Raw genomic sequence first — 8,195 nt, 5'->3', positions numbered from 1 at the left:
CTGTGTTTGGCTTCAGTCGACATTTTTGACTACCCTCAGGGCAGGTACTGTACACAGGTGTGGACTGCAGTCTGACTGTAACATGACTCCTCTCTGTCTGTGTTCCTCCCACTCATCTACCTTTAGGCTCATGGGTTCTGGGTCCTGTTACTGGGTCCTGTTACTGGGTCCTGTTTCTGGGTCCTGTTACTGGGTCCTGTTACTGGGTCCTGTTTCTGGGTCCTGTTACTGGGTCCTGTTTCTGGGTCCTGTTTCTGGGTCCTGTTACTGGGTCCTGTTACTCTTGTCCTGTTACTGGGTCCTGTTACTGGGTCCTGGGTCATGTTACTGGGTCCTGTTACTGGGTCCTGTTTACTGGGTCCTGGGTCATGTTACTGGGTCCTGTTACTGGGTCCTGTTACTGGGTCCTGGGTCATGTTACTGGGTCCTGTTACTGGGTCATGTTACTGGGTCCTGGGTCATGTTTATGGGTCCTGTTACTGGGTCATGTTACTGGGTCATGTTACTGGGTCCTGTTCCTGGGTCATGTTACTGGGTCATGATACTGGGTCCTGTTACTGGGTCATGTTACTGGGTCATGATACTGGTTCATGTTACTGGGTCCTGTTACTGGGTCCTGTTACTGGGTCATGATACTGGGTCCTGTTACTGGGTCATGTTACTGGGTCCTGTTACTGGGTCATGATACTGGGTCCTGTTACTGGGTCCTGTTACTGGGTCATGATACTGGGTCCTGTTACTGTGTCCTGTTACTGGGTCCTGTTACTGGGTCCTGTTACTGGGTCATGATACTGGGTCATGATACTGGGTCCTGTTACTGTGTCCTGTTACTGTGTCCTGTTACTGGGTCCTTTTACTGGGTCCTGTTACTGGGTCCTTTAACTGGGTCCTGTTACTGGGTCCTTTTGCTCGAACACTGCCACGTATAACAGTGGTTCTGTAATCACTCCTCGGGGACCTTCACAACGTTGTTGTATACCTGAACTAGCTCACCTAGCTCTGGAACAGATCAAATACATGGAACGGCTGGGGGTCCTCAGGAGAGGTTGGAGAAACACTGACTTACACAGGTGGATATCCATAGATGATGGTGTCTTGGCACTGTGTGCTCACTGCAGTCTGTCCTGAGAGATGGTGGGGAGGAGGACCAGGAGGGGGAGAGGAGAGAGGAGAGAGGGTTATAGAAGGGGTAACAGACAGGAAGGAAAGGGGAGAGAGAGAGGAAGATAAGATAGAGGGATATAGAAGGGTAACAGACTGAAGGAAAGGGGAGAGAGAGAGGAAGAGAGGAAGAGAGGAGTGAGGGTTATAGAAGGGTAACAGACAAGAAGGAAAGGGGAGAGAGAGAGGACGATAAGAGAGAGGGATATAGAAGGGTAAGAGACAAGAAGGAAAGGGGTAAGAGGAAGAGAGGAAGAGAGGAGTGAGGGTTATAGAAGGGTAACAGACAAGAAGGAAAGGGGAGAGAGAGAGGAAGATAAGAGAGAGGGATATAGAAGGGTAACAGACTGAAGGAAAGGGGAGAGAGAGAGGAAGAGAGGAGTGAGGGTTATAGAAGGGTAACAGACAGGAAGGAAAGGGGAGAGAGAGAGGAAGATAAGATAGAGGGATATAGAAGGGTAACAGACTGAAGGAAAGGGGAGAGAGAGAGGAAGAGAGGAAGAGAGGAGTGAGGGTTATAGAAGGGTAACAGACAAGAAGGAAAGGGGAGAGAGAGAGGACGATAAGAGAGAGGGATATAGAAGGGTAAGAGACAAGAAGGAAAGGGGTAAGAGGAAGAGAGGAAGAGAGGAGTGAGGGTTATAGAAGGGTAACAGACTGAAGGAAAGGGGAGAGAGAGAGATGAAGATAAGAGAGAGGGATATAGAAGGGTAACAGACTGAAGGAAAGGGGAGAGAGAGAGGAAGAGAGGAAGAGAAGAGTGAGGGTTATAGAAGGGTAACAGACAAGAAGGAAAGGGGAGAGAGAGAGGAAGATAAGAGAGAGGGATATAGAAGGGTAACAGACTGAAGGAAAGGGGAGAGAGAGAGGAAGAGAGGAGTGAGGGTTATAGAAGGGTAACAGACAAGAAGGAAAGGGGAGAGAGAGAGGACGATAAGAGAGAGGGATATAGAAGGGTAACAGACAAGAAGGAAAGGGGAGAGAGAGAGGAAGATAAGATAGAGGGATATAGAAGGGTAAGAGACAAGAAGGAAAGGGGTAAGAGGAAGAGAGGAAGAGAGGAGTGAGGGTTATAGAAGGGTAACAGACAAGAAGGAAAGGGGAGAGAGAGAGGAAGATAAGATAGAGGGATATAGAAGGGTAAGAGACAAGAAGGAAAGGGGTAAGAGGAAGAGAGGAAGAGGCGGACAGAGGGTTATAGAAGGGTAACAGACAGGAAGGAAAGGGGGAAGAGAGAGAGAGGTACAGAGGGTTATAGAAGGGGTAACAGACTGGAAGGAAAGGGGGAAGAGAGAGAGAGGAAGAGATGGACAGAGGGCTATAGAAGGGGTAACAGACAGGAGAGAAAATGGGAAGAGATAGGAAGAGAGAGACATTGGTCTCAATGGGACTCCTTGCTAAACATTGTCACTGTGACGCATTCTAAAATCAAATCAAACACTCCATGAGAGCCAATGTTGCCAAACATTTCTATAGGCTATGCAATTGCATGAGAAAACAGAGTTTTGATGGCCTCTATTAAAAAAAGGAGGATCCCATCAGCTTTCTATAGGCTTGGCCTACTATATTTATTTCCTAGTATTAAGCACGTTGCTTCTCTATACAACCGGAGTAGCCTACCTTCCTGGCATGAAAATAAACCTTGGGAAAAGCCTCCTCCATTTCCCCTGCCCCTGTTCCACCAACCTGGTAAGTCCGAGACAGTCAGGGCGATTGGTTGGGGTGAATGGGTAGGTGTGTAAACGCAAATGTCTATCAAACCAAGGGTTGCGAGTTCACGGACAACTTTAGCCAATTAGCTAATTAGCACCTTTTCAAAAAATGTACAACTTTTTATCTAGTTTGTATTTACTTAGTATGTTAGCATGTTAGCTAACCCTTCCCCTAACCTTAACCTTAACCCTTTAACCTAACTCCCAAACTTAAACCTAACACCTAGCCTAGCTAATGTTAGCGAGCTAGCTAACGTTAGCCACCTAGCTAGAATTCGTAACTTTATATGTTTTTTGCAAATTCGTAACATATTGTACGTTTCGCAAATTTGTAACATATAATATGAATTGTAATTCGTAACATGTCATACGTAATGAGTGAAGGACATTCACAAATTAATACAGTCTATAATGAACATAACAGTGGCCCGAATTTACGTATGTAATAATACAAAATGCTCTGAGACCAGGTTGCGTTCTGACAGATGCATGACAATGGCCCATTCTAAATCAAAACTAATTCCACACGTTGTTAAATACAGTATATGTGACTCACCACCTTGATTCGGTCTTATGTAGCAACATTCAAACTTTGTTTTAAACTTTGGATAAAAGTAGACAAAATACTATATCACTGCATTTGTGGAAACAATGGGAAAGTACTTCTGCTTTGAAAGTTGATCATCTTGTAAACTCACTTTTGACAAAACCGTCTTTCAATGTTTTGGTCCTACTGCTGGAGAGCCCTTCTTTGTCTTCACCCATTTAGCATCGTTCACAGCCTCTCCATAAGCCTTAGCCCCGCCCATTCAGCATCGTTCACACCCTCTCGATAAGCCTTTAGCCCCACCCATTCAGCATCGTTCACACCCTCTCCATAAGCCTTTAGCCCCACCCATTCAGCATCGTTCACAGCCTCTTCATAAGCCTTAGCCCCACCCATTCAGCATCGTTCACACCCTCTCCATAAGCCTTTAGCCCCACCCATTCAGCATCGTTCACAGCCTCTTCATAAGCCTTAGCCCCACCCATTCAGCATCGTTCACAGCCTCTCCATAAGCCTTAGCCCCGCCCATTCAGCATCGTTCACAGCCTCTTCATAAGCCTTAGCCCCACCCATTCAGCATCGTTCACAGCCTCTCGATAAGCCTTTAGCCCCACCCATTCAGCATCGTTCACACCCTCTCCATAAGCCTTTAGCCCCACCCATTCAGCATCGTTCACAGCCTCTTCATAAGCCTTAGCCCCACCCATTCAGCATCGTTCACACCCTCTCGATAAGCCTTTAGCCCCACCCATTCAGCATCGTTCACAGCCTCTCCATAAGCCTTAGCCCCACCCATTCAGCATCGTTCACACCCTCTCCATAAGCCTTAGCCCCACCCATTCAGCATCGTTCACAGCCTCTCCATAAGCCTTAGCCCCACCCATTCAGCATCGTTCACAGCCTCTTCATAAGCCTTTAGCCCCACCCATTCAGCATCGTTCACAGCCTCTTCATAAGCCTTAGCCCCACCCATTCAGCATCGTTCACAGCCTCTTCATAAGCCTTTAGCCCCGCCCATTCAGCATCGTTCACAGCCTCTACATAAGCCTTTAGCCCCACCCATTCAGCTTCGTTCACAGCCTCACCATAAGCCTTTAGCCCCGCCCATTCAGCATCGTTCACAGCCTCTCCATAAGCCTTAGCCCCGCCCATTCAGCATCGTTCACAGCCACAAACGAATATCACCCCACCCAAAGGGGAGACTCTCACGAACACGATGCTGTTCTCCGTTTTTCCTCTACGACCCCTACAAACGAATATCACCCCACCCAAAGGGGAGACTCTCACGAACACGATGCTGTTCTCCGTTTTTCCTCTACGACCCCTACAAGTGCCAAGGGACTAGTCTGAATGTTACCCATTCAAATTCATGGAAGAATGGAGGTCATTTAATAAAGGGGGAAACAAAAATAAGGGGTTAAATATGCGTAAAAACAAACAGTAGCCTACAGGTGTTGAGGTAACCTACAGTTAAACAGACCACTGCACCTTGACTTCAGGTGTTGAGGTAACCTACAGTTAAACAGACCACTGCACCTTGTCAGGTGTTGAGGTAACCTACAGTTAAACAGACCACTGCACCTTGACTTCAGGTGTTGAGGTAACCTACAGTTAAACAGACCACTGCACCTTGTCAGGTGTTGAGGTAACCTACAGTTAAACAGACCACTGCACCTTGTCAGGTGTTGAGGTAACCTACAGTTAAACAGACCACTGCACCTTGACTTCAGGTGTGGAGGTAACCTACAGTTAAACAGACCACTGCACCTTGTCAGGTGTTGAGGTAACCTACAGTTAAACAGACCACTGCACCTTGACTTCAGGTGTTGAGGTAACCTACAGTTAAACAGACCACTGCACCTTGTCAGGTGTTGAGGTAACCTACAGTTAAACAGACCACTGCACCTTGACTTCAGGTGTTGAGGTAACCTACAGTTAAACAGACCACTGCACCTTGACTTCAGGTGTTGAGGTAACCTACAGTTAAACAGACCACTGCACCTTGACTTCAGGTGTTGAGGTAACCTACAGTTAAACAGACCACTGCACCTTGACTTCAGGTGTTGAGGTAACCTACAGTTAAACAGACCACTGCACCTTGACTTCAGGTGTTGAGGTAACCTACAGTTAAACAGACCACTGCACCTTGACTTCAGGTGTTGAGGTAACCTACAGTTAAACAGACCACTGCATCTTGACTTCAGGTGTTGAGGTAACCTACAGTTAAACAGACCACTGCACCTTGACTTCAGGTGTTGAGGTAACCTACAGTTAAACAGACCACTGCACCTTGACTTCAGGTGTTGAGGTAACATACAGTTAAACAGACCACTGCACCTTGACTTCAGGTGTTGAGGTAACCTACAGTTAAACAGACCACTGCACCTTGACTTCAGGTGTTGAGGTAACCTACAGTTAAACAGACCACTGCACCTTGTCAGGTGTTGAGGTAACCTACAGTTAAACAGACCACTGCACCTTGACTTCAGGTGCTGAGGTAACCTACAGTTAAACAGACCACTGCACCTTGACTTCAGGTGTTGAGGTAACCTACAGTTAAACAGACCACTGCACCTTGACTTCAGGTGTTGAGGTAACCTACAGTTAAACAGACCACTGCACCTTGTCAGGTGTTGAGGTAACCTACAGTTAAACAGACCACTGCACCTTGTCTTCAGGTGTTGAGGTAACCTACAGTTAAACAGACCACTGCACCTTGACTTCAGGTGTTGAGGTAACCTACAGTTAAACAGACCACTGCACCTTGTCAGGTGTTGAGGTAACCTACAGTTAAACAGACCACTGCACCTTGTCAGGTGTTGAGGTAACCTACAGTTAAACAGACCACTGCACCTTGACTTCAGGTGTTGAGGTAACCTACAGTTAAACAGACCACTGCACCTTGACTTCAGGTGTTGAGGTAACATACAGTTAAACAGACCACTGCACCTTGACATCAGGTGTTGAGGTAACCTACAGTTAAACAGACCACTGCACCTTGACTTCAGGTGTTGAGGTAACCTACAGTTAAACAGACCACTGCACCTTGTCAGGTGTTGAGGTAACCTACAGTTAAACAGACCACTGCACCTTGACTTCAGGTGCTGAGGTAACCTACAGTTAAACAGACCACTGCACCTTGACTTCAGGTGTTGAGGTAACCTACAGTTAAACAGACCACTGCACCTTGACTTCAGGTGTTGAGGTAACCTACAGTTAAACAGACCACTGCACCTTGTCAGGTGTTGAGGTAACCTACAGTTAAACAGACCACTGCACCTTGTCTTCAGGTGTTGAGGTAACCTACAGTTAAACAGACCACTGCACCTTGACTTCAGGTGTTGAGGTAACCTACAGTTAAACAGACCACTGCACCTTGTCAGGTGTTGAGGTAACCTACAGTTAAACAGACCACTGCACCTTGTCAGGTGTTGAGGTAACCTACAGTTAAACAGACCACTGCACCTTGTCAGGTGTTGAGGTAACCTACAGTTAAACAGACCACTGCACCTTGACTTCAGGTGTTGAGGTAACCTACAGTTAAACAGACCACTGCACCTTGTCAGGTGTTGAGGTAACCTACAGTTAAACAGACCACTGCACCTTGACTTCAGGTGTTGAGGTAACCTACAGTTAAACAGACCACTGCACCTTGTCAGGTGTTGAGGTAACCTACAGTTAAACAGACCACTGCACCTTGACTTCAGGTGTTGAGGTAACCTACAGTTAAACAGACCACTGCACCTTGACTTCAGGTGTTGAGGTAACCTACAGTTAAACAGACCACTGCACCTTGACTTCAGGTGTTGAGGTAACCTACAGTTAAACAGACCACTGCACCTTGACTTCAGGTGTTGAGGTAACCTACAGTTAAACAGACCACTGCACCTTGACTTCAGGTGTTGAGGTAACCTACAGTTAAACAGACCACTGCACCTTGACTTCAGGTGTTGAGGTAACCTACAGTTAAACAGACCACTGCACCTTGACTTCAGGTGTTGAGGTAACCTACAGTTAAACAGACCACTGCATCTTGACTTCAGGTGTTGAGGTAACCTACAGTTAAACAGACCACTGCACCTTGACTTCAGGTGTTGAGGTAACCTACAGTTAAACAGACCACTGCACCTTGACTTCAGGTGTTGAGGTAACCTACAGTTAAACAGACCACTGCACCTTGACTTCAGGTGTTGAGGTAACCTACAGTTAAACAGACCACTGCACCTTGACTTCAGGTGTTGACGTAACCTACAGTTAAACAGACCACTGCACCTTGACTTCAGGTGTTGAGGTAACCTACAGTTAAACAGACCACTGCACCTTGTCAGGTGTTGAGGTAACCTACAGTTAAACAGACCACTGCACCTTGACTTCAGGTGTTGAGGTAACCTACAGTTAAACAGACCACTGCACCTTGTCAGGTGTTGAGGTAACCTACAGTTAAACAGACCACTGCACCTTGACTTCAGGTGTTGAGGTAACCTACAGTTAAACAGACCACTGCACCTTGACTTCAGGTGTTGAGGTAACCTACAGTTAAACAGACCACTGCACCTTGACTTCAGGTGTTGAGGTAACCTACAGTTAAACAGACCACTGCACCTTGACTTCAGGTGTTGAGGTAACCTACAGTTAAACAGACCACTGCAGGAGGAGAAGGAGGGGAGAGGGGAGGGGAGAGGGGAGGGGAGGGGGAGAGAGGAGGGGAGAGGGATGGAAAGGAGAGGGGAGGGGAGAGGGGAGGGGGAGAGAGGAGGGGAGGTGAGAAGGTGAAG

The sequence above is a fragment of the Oncorhynchus nerka genome, linkage group LG19 (genome assembly GCF_034236695.1).
Source record: "Oncorhynchus nerka isolate Pitt River linkage group LG19, Oner_Uvic_2.0, whole genome shotgun sequence".
Lineage (NCBI taxonomy): Eukaryota > Metazoa > Chordata > Actinopteri > Salmoniformes > Salmonidae > Oncorhynchus > Oncorhynchus nerka.
This window is presented reverse-complemented; position numbering follows the sequence as displayed.